The sequence below is a fragment of the Lactuca virosa genome, chromosome 2 (assembly GCF_052849685.1).
Source record: "Lactuca virosa cultivar CGN04683 chromosome 2, Lactuca_virosa_CGN04683_v6, whole genome shotgun sequence".
Taxonomy (NCBI): domain Eukaryota; kingdom Viridiplantae; phylum Streptophyta; class Magnoliopsida; order Asterales; family Asteraceae; genus Lactuca; species Lactuca virosa.
Window position 1 is genome coordinate 191,513,987 of NC_136427.1, and position 15,866 is coordinate 191,529,852.

The following is a 15,866-nucleotide window of genomic DNA, read 5'->3' on the forward strand; positions in this document are numbered from 1 at the left end:
ATGTAGTCACATATTGACAAGCCGGAAGAGTTGGGTGTCAAAGTCTTGAGAAAGTTGGTGGCTCAACTACTTTCTAAGTCACATAGTGAGTTCTTTTGGGAATCCTATGAAACAGACTAAGACAAGACCCTTAATGATCTTATCTATTTGCTAAGATCAACTTCCTAAAACGCTATGGACATTGACAATTATGACATTGGATATCCAGTAAAGCTCTCTCTTCCCAATGGAAAGGGATCGGCCATAGTCAACTCGGTTGACCCAATGGTAAAGAGAGAGGCGAAGTCTGAGATAGTCCCATTATCAAGGGTCCATAGGTAACTATTGCCAAAGGAAGGGGCATTGGTTACGAAGCTGCCAAATTTACCTAAGGATGTTAAAGTCAATAAGTTTGGCTCTACTTCAGGTAAAGTCCATTGTCTAACTCTATTAAGTACATGCTGATTCTGATCGCGAAGATGGATTTCAATCGCATGGTTCGGTGATCATAATTTTGGGCTATTACTTAAGAGTTATGATATTTATATTGCTTAGGAATAGATAACAACAAGGTTTTCATATGGATTGTAAGGATAAGTTTTTCCGCAAAGTTTTAAAATAAAAGAAAAATGTTTTGATTTTATTTATTTTAAGTATCCTTACAATGGCATTTGTGAAACGTTGTTGCTTATAAGATTCCATTGATAGCAATATTGGAAAAATGGATTTGATTCTTTCGGTTGTGGTAGTGTCTAATATTACCAAATAAGGAAAGATTCTCATCACCCAAGGTTCAATTGGACCGAAACTTGGAATCATGCAAGTTGTATAGTATGATGAATGAGAACTTTCAGCTTGGAAAATTAAGACTAATTCCTTATGTGAATAAGGAAAGGACTAAGGGATCGAGTACACATTCTTGTGCACTGGTCAAGTCCACCACAAAAGATCAAGAAGTATATTCGTGATGATTTACTTAAGTTCAGTAAATATGGTTATACTTATAAGTTTAAGTATAAGTCTGTAGCATTGGAGAAGTTTCAATGTGAGACAGAACGAATAAGAAGAATCAAAGTATGGCAGAAAGATAAAAGTTTCTCAAATCTGAAAAGATGGGAGAGTACTTTAGTATCATGTTTATGATCATCTTAATGATTAAGATACCATATCACAATTGGTCCTCTAAAGTCATCTTAGTGCATTCTTATGACTAAGAAGAGGAGTCATGAATTGTTGAAATGGTTAAATCAAAAAGATGAGTCATACTTCGTTCCAAAACAATTCTTAGAGTCATACTCCAAGATTGTAACTTGAGTGATATATCTTAAAGAGGGTTTGTTAACACTAGTCAAATGTAAGAGTAAAAGGTTATCTACTCTTGTACATTTGAAATTGGTAAGTTGTGATGTTTTGGATAAAACAGAGACCAACTTATGCCAATTGTGTAAAGTGTTAGTCTTGATAAAGAATCCGCACTATCTCTTGAATATTTGACAAGGGAGTCTTATATGTCAAGAGGACAGTGAGAGTCTTAAAGCTCTTGAAAGTTTCAAGACTTAATCAAGAATAAAACCTAAAGTCCTTCACTAGCACACGACTTGAGGTTTATAACCTATCGTGTTGAAATTTTTGTGCCTATTCAAGTTGGCTTTGCATAGGAGTTCTGAGAGTTCTCAATTGGTTGCACAACTACTTGGAAGCAATGGCAGGCACCTGAGCTGCCAAATGGAAAGAATTTAAGATTGCACAAGTTTAATCAATATGAGTTTGGATTTGTCACTAACCTTGTCTTGTGATTATGGTTTTGACAAATTCACATAGATAAGAACACATACACTATTAAATCTAAGTGTCATAAAGTTTCTCTCCGATTCATGAAAATGATGGTGAGGAAACACTTTCACTAAGTAGATTTTAGCTAGATAGCAATTGTGATATTTGCATTCTCAAAGTCGTTAGTGGAGCGTGTGTGGTTTACCGACACACTAACATGGACTTGTGAGAAGTGGCAAAGGTCTAAACAATTGAGACTATGATTACGACATCCCTTTTCATAGTTCTAAAATTGTTTAGACACACATGTGAGCTATCTAAGAGAGGTGTATGATTTTGATAAAGTTTTATCAAAACAATCTAGTATCAGAAATCTGAACTTTGGTAAGAAAGTCAGCTGATTTCTGAGTACATGTCAAAGCTAGTGGGAGCATAAGTGTTATGCTAATAATCATCATGTTAGTGGGAGCATGATAATTATGACAAAGGTTGCAAGTTAGCAATGTTAATTATAGAAAACAAAAGTTTCAATTCGTGAGGTTGCAGGGGTTGAAAAAGTTGTTTTGCTATAATTAAGGGAGAGGAAATTATACTTCATTTCAATTCTAAAAGCTTAGATTGAGATTTTAATCGTATTTAATCAAGGATATATATATGAATTTCATGTTGGAATGGCTCAACATAAGGAAATTCTATATATGGGTCCATTATTTGCGTTCTAAAATTCCATTACGACATCCCTTTTCATAATCTGAATTTTGAGAACTTGGCAAATTAAAATGGAAATATTATAGCAAAAGACTGGTTTAGTCTTTATGTGAGACATGATGAATCGTGTCCCATATGCTTCGGATATAGGATCGATTACATGTGCTATATTCATCCTTTCTAAAATTTTCCAAATGCCCGGGGCATTATGAAAGGAAAAGGTCTAGAATTGGATATGACTAAAATGATTAAGCAATTGTCGAGGACAATCTAAGGTTTACCAAAGATTGGTTTCTCAAGGACAGTTGGAAGTATAATGTTAATTCTGGAAGGACCATATTGACATAATCTGTAAGGAGGCAACTCTTGTTCAAAAGTGATAGTCAAAATGGAATATGGAAATGTTTCAAAGTTAGAAATTATTCAATCTGTGTTTAGGAAACTTAATGAAAGAAGGATGTTTCCAAGGAGCTGATCTCCTTTGGAATGCTCTGTAATGATTGTTGTCAAGTCTTTCTGACTTCGTGCATAATCATTAAGAGGATCAATGCATATAAGTTTAGAATCTAATAGATTTCAGTAAATGGCATGAATTTGGAATTCTTGCATTTGCAGTAAGGATTTGGGACTATGAAAAGAGGATCATTGGAGTGATGTTCAATTGATCTATTTTACAAAGTAAAGATCATAGACAAACATAGTATGCATACTTGGTGTATGGCATGACTAGTGTTTAGAAAACATAGTGTACATGCTTGGAGCATGGGACAACTATTGTTTTAAATTCAAGTATAAAGTTGATAAAACCGAAACAATGAATAATGAGTAATCAGTATGGTGATAAATAAAAGTGTTTATTTATATTCATAGGGTTTGATACCATATTTGATTCATTTATTCTTGTGTTTCACTTTGCATGTTTTGACTTCCAGAATAACTAAGTCGCTTTTCCTGAATGACTAAGTTATTCAAACCATCCACAGTCGGTCATATGTTGGAAGTAGATATGAATCAAGACTGTCATGGGTTGGTTTGTAGAGGTCCAAGTTGGTGGACAAAGTGGTGCTACAACACTCATGAGTGCTCATAAGTTCTGAGTATTGGATTCAACCCGCGCTCATTTGAATCACTTCATGGATTTTATCACGAGTGATCATGAGACGATAATATCTTATATTCTTCAAACCTAGAGATATGAGTTGTTACTATGAGTTGGTTATACATTGATTGCACGAAAACGCATTGGTAACTCGATGTTATAAAACGTGCCTTTGTGTATGATTCAACAAGTAGTAGAACAAGCCATATGAGTCGAAGTTTATCCATTCCTTTTACCTTCGGGATAAAAGCGATATCTGTGGGCCCCTCGATGATTTAAAGATGATACATGTGAGTGCTTGGCCAAGCCAGGACTGATTTGATTTGTTCAATCAGTCAGTCATCATGAATCGGAAATCGGGAAACAACAAATGGACAGAGAGAATGATTGATAATCCATGTCTCAGTCCATATGATATCTAGAATGGAGGAATATATGACCCCTTATCTAATGGACAAGTCATTGACAAAGGTCAGAGTTCGACAGAAGCTTTTGAGAGCTACGATTGCTGATCGGTTCCTGAAGTCATACGCAATAATAGTTTTAGACTTATCCAAGTGGGAGACTGTTGGATTAATGTCTAAGTCCATAACTATAATTGGTAAGACTTGACCCGACCCGGCATGGTCCATTTGGGTTGCATGGCATCATGCATTTGGATAGACTATAATGAGAGAAATAACACTTAAGGTTGGTTAATATATTATAAGTTCTAATATATTAATAAGGTTATTTAATTAGTATTGATCAAGAATTAATTTGGAATTAATTAAGTGATCAAAAGGAGACTAATTAAATATATGGGTTGATTGTGTAAATCATTCATTCTTATATATGTGGGCTTGTGATCCAAGATTCCTTATGTTGGACTAAGTCCATGGGGTGACCCATGGATACTCCATGGAGGTTAAAATCCATGGAGCATAAGGAATGGGTAAAGTTATGAGTTACATGGTGTAACCCTAATAGCCACCATATAAAAGAATCCCATGGTTCAAGAAATCGTGCACTAATGTGTGAGTGTGAGGGCTAGACGATTTTAAGGAGTGTTCAAGTTTCTCTCAAGTTATTCTAAGTGTATTTGGTGTTGTGTGAACCATTTGAGGTGTCACACTTGGGGCACTAGGCACTCAAGCTTCATGAAGACATTCTACATCAAAGAGGTATGTATTCTATCTTGTTATATTTATTATTTTTGTATGCTAGATTAGGATAATACCTTGGATGTTCATAATTGTATGTATAATAGAGAAAACATAGATCCAAGGTATTTAGGGTTGCATGTACACTTAGGAGTGTTAGAATGCTCATAACCCAACACTTATGTCATCCTTCTGATTTTCTCTAAAGTAGGCAGCTAAGGTGAGGATATCATTCGGATTCATAGATGGGAAGTCCGCATCAGTAACAGTCCGGGGAGTAGGCTTGTTCCGGAGGATGTGAAAATGAAAGAGAGGACAGTTGAGCTCAAATTTCACAAGAATTTTTCTTCCGAAACCTTCCACCTTGATGATTCTTTTCCTTGACCAGACTTCCTTGAGAGGTTGAGCATGTTTGGAGTAGAAGGTTTTGAGTCTCTCTCGCTCAGTCCGGATAATCACCTGCGGATCGTCTGATGGGTGAAGGGGAGCAAACTTAGTGTAAAATTTGCTGAAGGGAGAGAGAGGAAGATCCAGTTGATCGGAATCATTGGAAGAGACATGATAGTACATGCAACGAATTATTTCTTCAGCCTTGAGAATGCCTTCACGGCAAAGAGGAGAGATGCCTTGTATTGGATCAGGATTATCTTTTAGGGCTTGGATCCGAATGCTATCCTCTAATGCCAGGTTAATTTCTTCCTGCGACCATCCAAGTTTTTGCTTGAGGGGAGGTCCGGAATGAAGGGCTTGTTGCTTGGCAGTCATAGGCTTCTTCCCTTTATCTCTTTTCAGAGCTTCCATGATAAGCTTCATGTTCTCATCGATCGAAAATTCCGGAGTGGGATTTGGAAGAGGTTCTTCTGGAATTTCATCAGGGATCCGGAGAGGAGAACCCTGGTCGATCGGAGCAATCTTTGGTTCCGGAATGGGAGGTTGCATAGAAGGAGTGGCTCGGAAGGCTTGTGCGGTGAGGAGAGATTTTGCCTTGGCCATTTGAACGGCCTTTTGAAAGGCATCTGGTAAAGAGGTTGGTCAGGAGATTGCGGACCATATTCTCTTCTCTTCCTCAGTCAGAACCTTGGGAAATATCTTCTTTGGAGCTTCAAGGCCTAAAAATCCTTTGGTGACGTACTTTTCTTCGTCACTGTCTTCTTCATCAGTAGAGGAATTTCCTAGAAGTCCGGATAGAATTTGGACTTCATCATCGGAATTCAAGTCTTCATCTCGGAGTTTGAACTCCGAGGCAGGTTTCCATGGTTTACTTGGACCTTCTCCTCCTCTTGCATCGGTGGTCCTCAGAACCGGTGCAAGTAACAGAGTATCCTTGAGATCGTCAAATTTGGAGAAGACTTTCTGAAGGCCAGTGTTAAGCTGAAGGGTGAGGTTATCATATGCTTCGGATGTTGGGGCTTGAGCAGCAAGGTATTTGAACATGTCACCGAGGATAGATATAATCTCATCAAACTTCCGGTTCGGAACATCAACGATATTCCAAGTTGAGCGAAGAAGTTTAATGAGGACTTGTTGAATTATCATGTTCATTTCATCCTTCTGCTTGATCTCCTTTTCTAGCCTTTGAATTTGTTTCTCATGACGAACGTGGGCCTGCTTTATTAGGTCATTGGTAGCAGCCACCAAGTCATCATGAACTTTTAGCATGGAAGTGATGGTGTTGAGATAGTGATCAACCAGAATGTCATATTTGGTGTCAACTTCTTCCATTGTGCGCTTGAGCCGGAGAGAGATTAACTGATCCAGTTGAGCTTCTCTTTCAGCAACAGATGGTCCGGACTGCTGAGATATTGACTGAAGAATGACATCAAGCTTGGAATCAAGTCCGGAGACTTTTCGATCCATGTTCGTATTGAGCTCAGTGACAGAAGTTTCGATGGAGGCCGAGACATTCGTCTGGATCTCGAGGAGTGCGAAGGGGTCAATGTAGTCACCAGCAGAGGATTCCGAATCAGAATCGGAGGGTTGCGGAGGAGCTTGGCATGAGGAAGTATTTGAGGGACCAGGCTTGGTTGCAGCATCATCTTCAGGCATTCTGGATTTGAGAGCATCATCCAGAGTGGTTGATGAGTAGGATCCGAAGTCATAAGCAGACTTGGATGCGGATGCCTTTGAAGGAAAGTGTGTTGAAGTCATGAAGTTGGTGTCCGGAACAATCTTTGCTTCATCATCTAACATGACTTCTTCAGAGATCTCTTCATCCGGATTGGTGTGGAAAACACTTTGATGAGTGGTAATAGGAGGCAGTTCGGAAGAAAGTTCGTTTGCGGCATCAACATCAGTGGGAGGAACATAAGGCATGTTGCTTTGAATGAACCTGTTCCTCATGGAGATAAGCATGGACTCCACTTGAGCTCTGGTGAGATCCGGATGCTTGGATGCGGCCCTGTTGACAAAGTTTTCCCATTGGGGATCATTAGCACCTGGTCGTCCTGTACGCCTTCCGGGTATCATACCAGTTGAGGCTTCCAGAGTTGGAGAGACTGCTCCATGTCCGGAAAGCTTGGGGTCCGGAACAAGGGTTCCGGAGTGTGTACGTGTGGAAGAAACAATGGGATCATCAAAGGTGACTCGTGGGTTTGTTCCAGGGGGCTGCAAGGAACTATGTTCAACACCGACATCACCTTTTTGGGAAGGTGAGGGAGGATTGTGTGGAGACTCCCCGTGAGTGTGTGTAGGTGATTTTGAAACACTGAGGGGTACCTCAGATGAGTGGACAGGGGGGGTTTTCGAACGGCCAGAGTCAGCCGGAATGTCATGAGCATCTTCCTTTGGAGAGGAAGAACTGACTTTGGTTCTCTTTTTAGGCTTGGACCGGGAGGGAGAAGCCTTTCGCTTTGCAGGTTTCTTAACCTTTGGTCCAGACGTAGTAGGCTTAGCCTCTTCGGAGATGGGCTCTACTGAGACTGGGGCAGGTTGTGTTGGGTCAAACACAACCGAAGTCTCAAGGTGATGTTTAAGATAGATGGACTCGGAAGGAATAAGGGCCAACATGTGGTCCGAAAGTCTTCGAACCGGACCAAAAGAGGATTGGTACGGAATCCTATAAGCCTTAACTACTTTGAATGAGTCACATACCTCCGGAGGAATGGTGTTAACCGGAAGTGGTTCGGACAAATCTTGGAAGATTTGTTGGAGCGTCAGGTCCCAGAACCTAGGGCTTGAAATCTCGTTCTCCTTTCGTTTGGTAGCGAATTTGCAGAAGTCTTGCCACAGGACTTCCAAAAGATCCACTGCATTTTCGCGTCTAGAGTAAATGCTGTAGACGACATTGAGCCAGTCCTTGCTCAGCGTATCAGTTCCGCCATGATTTCCGGACATTCCTCTGATGATGAAGTGCATGAGTACGGTCCAGAGTCCGGAGACGACGAACTTCTTGAAATCTTTTGCCCTGTAGTGTTAAGTGTACCCGATGTAATTCAAGAACGTCTGAAACTCTTCAGCCGTTGGTTCTTGTACCACGAAACCCCTTGGGTTTGATTTCACACCAATCACCTTAAGGAAGGTCGATTTGTAGATGGGAACTGTTCTATCACCGATGATTGTGGTCTCCAAGGCACCATCTTTGAGTTTGATACTGGTGAATGCACGATGAAGTTGGTGTAGAGGTAGTGGAGGTTCAGGATTTTTGGTGAGGGGAATGGAGATGGGGTGATTGGAAATAAACTCGATCATTACCCTGATGGATTCATTGTAATCCATGGGATTGAGAGAAAACAGTTGAGTTGTATCTCTTAGAACAGGTTCTTGACTGCCAGATGATGATGAACCTTTTGGAACCCTTGGTTGATTTCTTCTTAGCAATGGATTTCTTGATGGTGGGGGCAGTTTGAGTTGATTTTTGAGGAGACGCCATTGTTACAGGGATGAAAGCTTGAAGAACACGAAGAACACATAGAGAAATCAAGGGTTTGAGAGTATTGGGCGCGTAAAGAGGTAAAGAGGGTTTTTATCGGTTTATATAGGTGAGGTTAGTGGATCGGGTCGGTAAAGTAATGATGAGGATCCGAACAGAAAATGGGTCGTATTAAATGATAAAGAGATTTACGGGGGCTGAGGTGACCTGGGAGATGAAAGGTGAGGATGTTTGTGGCTAAAAATGGAAAACACAACCATCGAGTTGATGGCTAATTTTACGGGGGCGTGCAATCGTGTCACGAGAATCGAGGAAGATAGGATAGGGATCTTCCTAGAAAGTAACCATTGAGAAAAACGTTTCACCTTATTATCCTTTGGTCTTCCGGATGATCTATTCCGGACGAAGTGTGATCCGGACAAAGAGTTGTATTCCGGAACATATTTGTTTTGAAAAGAGGTCCGGAATGAGAAATATTCTAGAGTGAGTTTCAGTTCCGGAGTCAAAATTTAGTGTGCTGAAAACATTTGTGATTCCGGAATAGTAGTTCAGTTTGATTCGAAAGAGTTGATGAGTTAGGAGCAGAAATTCCGGAATAGTGATTTTCAAGAAATTCCGGAGTCGATTTTGAAATTCAGGAGTCGATTTTGAAATTCCGGAGTCGATTTTGAACTTCCGGAGTGTAGAATGTAATACCTTTCCGGAGTGGAATTCCGGGATGCCAATATGAACTATATTCCGAGATAACAATCCGAATTCAAGATTAATGTGGGCTTAAAACAACAATCAATCAGAATGAACTGTACAGCTTAAAACAAAAAAAATTAAGTGATGGTCAGAAGTAAAGATAAGTAAAATGATCCTATGTATTCCGAGAGAAAGTAGTTCCGAGATGAAAATATTTTGAGATCAGAACTAGATGTCTTTCAAATACGTCTATCAAAGAGAACAAGTCTCTTGAAAGAACTGAGGATCTGGTACCATCATACCCATCTTGTTCAGAAAACCATTGAATTTGGTTTCATCTAATGCCTTGGTAAAGACATCAGCAATCTCATCGTCAGATGGAACAAAAATGAGTTCAATGTTACCATTAAGTACATGATCTTTTATGAAATGGTACCTTATATCGATGTGCTTAGTCATTGAGTGCTGAATTGGAATGTGGGAAATCGCAATAGCACTTTGAGAGTCACAATAGATAGGAATACGTTGAAGACGGTAACCATAGTCCAAGAGTTAAGATTTCATCCACAGAACCTGAGATGTACAGCTGGCAGCAACAATGTATTCTGCTTCGACTGTAGAGAGTGCAATGCAGTTCTGTTTCTTGGATGACCAACTGACCAAACGACCACCTAATAATTGACAGCCACCTAAAGTGCTTTTCTTATCAAGTTGAAGACCACCGTAGTTCGAATCTGAATATGCTTGAAGAAGGAAGCTTTCATTTGCTGGGTACCAGAGTCCGAGACTCTTTGTGCCTTTAAGGTATCAGAAGATTTGTTTCACAGCCAAGAGATGTGACATCTTTGGGCTGACTTGAAATCTGGCACATAAACATGTTGAGAACATGATATCCGGACGACTTGCTGTGAGATAGAGTAGGGATCCAATCATTCCGCGATATTTCTTTTCGTCAACTGACACACCTGAAGGGTCGGCAAAGATCTTGTGTCCGAAGCCCATTGGTACTTTGGCTGAGGCGCAGGTGTCCATTGAGTATTTCTTGAGGAGTTAGAAATGTACTTCTCTTGGTGAATGAAAATTCCTCTGTTAGTCTGTTTGACTTGAAGGACAAGGAAGAAGCTTAACTCCCGATTCATGCTCATTTGGAATCGATTGATCATCAGTTTAGCAAAGTCAACAACAATAGATGAATCCGTAGATCCAAAAATGCTGTCGTCCACATAAATTTGTACCAGCATGAGATGCTTTCCATTTGATCTTCAGAATAAAGTGGGATCTAGAATTCCTCTTTGAAAATCGGAGCGCTTGAGAAAATCAGTGAGGGTCTCGTACCATGCCCGAGGAGCCTGCTTAAGTCCATAGACAGCCTTCCAGAGTTTGTAACAGTGGTTCGGAAAGGAGAGATTAACAAAACCGGGGGGCTGTTGAAGATATACTTTAGTATCAAGTTCACCATTAAGAAAGGCACTCTTAACATCCATTTGGTAAACTTTGAAGCCTTTATGAGCAGCATAAGCAAGAAAGATTTTGATGGCTTCAAGACATGCAACCGGAGAAAAGGTCTCATCGTAGTCGAGCCCTTCGATCTGAGTAATTCCTTTTGCTACTAACCTTGCTTTATTTCGAATAATGACTCCAGCATCATCTAGCTTGTTGCGAAATACCCATCTCGTACCGACAATGGGATGATTCTGAGGAGGAAGCACGAGGGTCCAAACTTCATTTCGGTCAAATTCTGCCAGTTCTTCTTGCATGGCTGTAATCCAGTCAGCATGCTCGAATGCTTCCTTGATGGATTTGGGTTCAACCATGGATATAAATGCTGAAAAATGACATTCATTTTGGATATTTGTAGCAGAACGAGTCTGTACACCAGCATTGGGGTTACCGATTACTTGGTTCAGAGAATGATCATTTGTCCAAACATGTAATCGTGGTAGTTCTTGTGCAGCCGTCGATCCTATATCAACAGTGGAATTTATTTGCTCCCCCTGAATAATTTGAACGTGAGGATGATGCTCCCCCTGAACTTCTGAACCAGAGAGATTGACATCATCATCAGAAGGGAACTCAAAAAAGTTTTCATTTTCATCATTGTTGAGAGGATTGGAATCATCGAAATTAGCAGCTGCATCTTGGAAACCATCCACATTTGATTCAAGAGAGGGATGAGTATTCTCCCCCTCAACCTGAGAAGGTTGAAATGGTTCAGAATCAAATGAAGGGAGGCTTGGGATCGGACCGGAGACATTATGTGAAACGGGAGCTTCCGAAGTAGGAATTGGAATGAGAGTTGGTCTTGATCGAGATTCCGAATCAAGAGCAGTTTCGGAAGGACCAAAGAGTGTTTCAAAATCAACTTCAAGGATTGTTTGGGGGTTCGGACATCCTGGCGAAGGAGCATCAGACTCCATAATGTGAGTTGTAATGTGATTTGGGCCAGAATTCCGAACGAAGTTGTCATCGAAGGTAACATCAAAGCTTTCCTCCAGAACACGAGTTCTCTGGTTAAGAACTTTGTAAGCTTTCGATTTTGAGGAGTACCCAAGGAAGATGGCTTCATCAGCTTTAGGTTGGAACTTGGTGAGCTGATCACGATTGTTCTTGATGAAGCACCTGCATCCGAAAACATGCAAAAATGAGATTGTTGGCTTCCGACCATTCATTGCTTCATACGGTGTCATGTTGAGGCGTGGATTGATGATACTTCGATTTTGAGTGAAGCAGGAACTAGACACGGCTTCAGCCCAAAGGTAAAGTGGTAGATTTGCAAAGTTCAGCATTGATCGAGCAGCTTCAACGAGAGTTCTATTACGTCTTTTGACTACACCGTTTTGTTATGGAGTATAGGGAGCTGAGAAGTTGTGGTCAATTCCTTTTTCTGTGAGAAACTTTTCAATGGTGGAATTGGTGAATTCCGATCCATTATCACTTCGGATTCTCCTGACTGGGAGTTTGATAAGAACTTCTATTCCTTTAATGAAATTTATGAGCTCTGAGGCTGTTTCGGATTTCAGCCTTAGGAAGAAAACCCAAGTGAACCGTGTAAAATCATCAACAATCACAAGAATGTATTTCTTATGATGAAGACTTTCTACCGTAGATGGTCCACAAAGATCGATATGTAGAAGCTCCAATGGTTCCGAAATCGATTTTTCGATGATAATAGGATGACTCTTCTTCGATTGCTTACCACACTCACACGCAACACACAAATGATCATTTTCGAATTTGAGGAGAGGTAAACCTCTCACCATTTCACCGGATACGAGATCATTCATGTACCAAAAGTTTAGATGAGCGAGCCTTCGGTGCCATAACCAACTGACGTCAGGAACAACTTTGGTGAGAAGGCAGAGTTGCGGTTTTCCAATAATCATGTTGATGTCAAGTGGGTACATATTCTTGTTGCGAAGCGACTTGATTAAGCACTCTGTTCGATCTTCGGTCATTACATAGCTGTACTTCTTAAAAAATTCCACACATCGATTTGAATCAGTGAGCTGAGCAACACTGATCAAGTTGTGTTTTAGATCAGCTACATAAGCCACATTTGATATAGAGAAGTTTCCATTGGTGAGAATTCCATAACCACGAATTTGAGGGTTGGAGTTGTTGCCATATGTCACGTAACTAGCATTTGGTGAAAGCTTTAAGTCTCGCAGAAAATCTTTCTGCCCCTTCATGTGCATGGAGCAAGCACTATCAATATACCATATTGTATCTTGCTTCGAAGCACAAAGTCCCTGCAAAATTAGTGAGTAATGGAGTTTTTAGGCTTCGAATTAGACTTTGGGACGTAGGAACGAGTTTGGACTTTGATGGTGATTTTGGAACAACTTTGTGTTTTTGGGTGATATTCTTTGAATTTTTTGGAAACAGACAGAAGGTCAATGTCTTTTCATCTATCCAATAGTCAGATTCAATAACTTGGGGGTATCGAACAGTCTTCCTCGGACTTATGACTTCCGAAGTGTGGGTAACATTTGTACCCTCCGGAATTGACTTTTCATCAATGGAAGTTTTGACTTTCCACACAAGATTTTTCTTTGAAGATTTTGAAAAAGATGTTTTCCCTGCATTTTTGGAATTGCTTGATGGCACGTTAGTTTTAGAAGGATTTGGTTTAAAGATTGTACCATCAGATTTTGCAACAAAAACATATGAAACAGTCCGAGGAAAGGTGTTTTGGACTGTGTTGACATTCACACGAGATTTAGGCAAAGTAGAATCGTCTACTTTCTTGGGTTCTATGCGACTGGGAGATTCAGAAGGTCTTTTGAGAATCTTGGTAGGAGCAAAGGAGTTTTGACAATGAGGTAATGCATGAGAATTTTGAGATGCACTTCGTTTGGAGTTTTCAATGAATCTGGAATTTAGTCTAGTTTTGACTTCTTTCTTATGAGCATTTCGAGCTTGTACTTTAGGATCAACAATATCCTTCCTATTCAACATTGGTTTTCTTTTAGTGTGAGGTAAGGATTTTGAGGTTTGTCCTGAGGATGGATTGCTAAACTTAGGAGTAATGGGAACCAACTTAGTTTTTGAGATTAGTAAGGAATCCGATTCGCAGGAATCAGAAGAGACACAACTTGATTTTTCAACTTTATCATCTAAGGATGCCCATACAAACTCAGAGGTGTCAGTTTCGGTTGCCAAGGAAGGAATTTCTTCAACTATGCAGTTGTTTGTGTGATTACTCATGGGAACATAATCTACGCAATTTGGAAGACTATAATGAAATTCTGTGGTCTGATTCAGGTCCAGGTTAGTTAGAGGCGGAAGTGGCGTGGAATCAGGACACTTGACAACAATTGGTTTAAACTCAGGAATTAAGGACTCAAAATGGTCTGTAGTCTCCAGAAGTGGTGACAAGGGAGAAACGGGGGTGTCCGAATGTTTAATGTTCGGAACCTCTCCCATGAATGTCAAATTTTGCAATTCCTTCAGGGGACTAGCAATTGGTTTTGGAAACTCGCTTCCGAGACCAGGTGCTTTAGACCATGGGTGACGAAAATTATGAGTCATCCGAAGGTCGGCTTCAAGCATGTCTACAGAATTATGCAAAGCATCTATCTTGGCATTAAGACGTTTATTATCAGAAATCAAAACATTTCGTTCGGAATAAGTGATTTCACATTTATCTTTCAAAATGATACATTCATCACTTAACATTACAAGTTCACGCTCTAAAGACTCGATTTTCAACTTTTTATCCTCGAAACGTAACCTAAGACGATTTAACTCACACTCCTTCTTCTCACTTGCGTCTATGGCAGAATCATAGGCTCTATAGATGGTGTTCATATCTGTTTGAATTTGGGTCAGATAAGGTTCACAGAGAGACAAGTCAAAATTATTATCAAAGATCATAGATTTTACCTGCTGAACGATGCTTCGTCCTGGTGGATCATTGGTTTCTTCATCTTCTGATCCTGAAGACCAATACCCTTCATCACATTCAATGGTTTGTCTTGCCATCAGACACATATTTCTTCCAGTTACCAAGTCCTCATCATCCCCGGATGACCAATATCCTTCAACATCTCTTGAAACTGTTGTAACAAAGGCTTTTTCGCTTTCAGCCATCTCTTGTGCCTTTCGGATGTAGTATGCAGAATCCTTGATTTTTGGATTCTGCGGAGCATCAGCCAGACAATCTTTAGCAAAATGGTTTGCATGTACACGCTTATGACACATAATTTTTGGTTTGTCTGATTTGGAGCTCTGAGAGGGTTCCGAAGTAGAGTTTGGTTTAGAGAGGTTTGGTTTGTATGCAGGAGGATTTTCCGCAGAGGGTTTAGGTTCCGGAGCTGAGCATGGTTGAGGATTGTTCTGGTGAGGAGCATGGAATCGGTTTTGGTATGGTTTGTAGGAGGAATTGAAAGGACGTTTGTACTTCATTGAGAGTAAAGCAAACTCCTGTTGAAAACGGAGTTCAAAGTCCATGGCTTCGGAATCATCAACAAGATAAGTTTGTGGAGATAAGGTAGGTGTGGATGTTTGAAGATATGGAACAATGGGTTTGAAAGGATCCGAAGTAGATGAGTTCGAAATGGTTGATTCAAAAGAACTGACAAGGGCAAGAGGACCTCCAGAGAGTTCCCTTATGGTTTGAGCAACATTTGACTCATGTCCTTGAATTTCATCGAAAAGTTGATAAAGCTTCAACTTTTTCAAAGAACCATTGCTTTGAAGACAAGATTTTACATTTCCCCATCCTTTACCAAGACTGTTTATGAATTTGAGATTGTACTCCAAGGGAGTTCGGATAATCCCATGAGCAGTCATGTTGTTTACCATAATACGATAACGATTGGAGGCAGAGGCCACTGATTCACCAGGAGTGGTGGTGAAGGTGTCAAAGTCATTGACAACTGAGGTGAGGCGCTTGTCTTTCATGTTCTATGAACCTTCAATCCGGTCCTGAAGAGTGTCCCAAATCTCTTTGGCTGATTTGCAAAGCTTGATGTGCTTAAAGAGTGAAGGAGGAACTCCAAACACCATTTAAGAGAAAGCAACTTGATCAGCATGAAGCTTCTCGATATCATCTACAGTTAGAGGAGCTGGGCGAGTTTCATCTTCGCGCATGAGCTGAGTAGCTGCA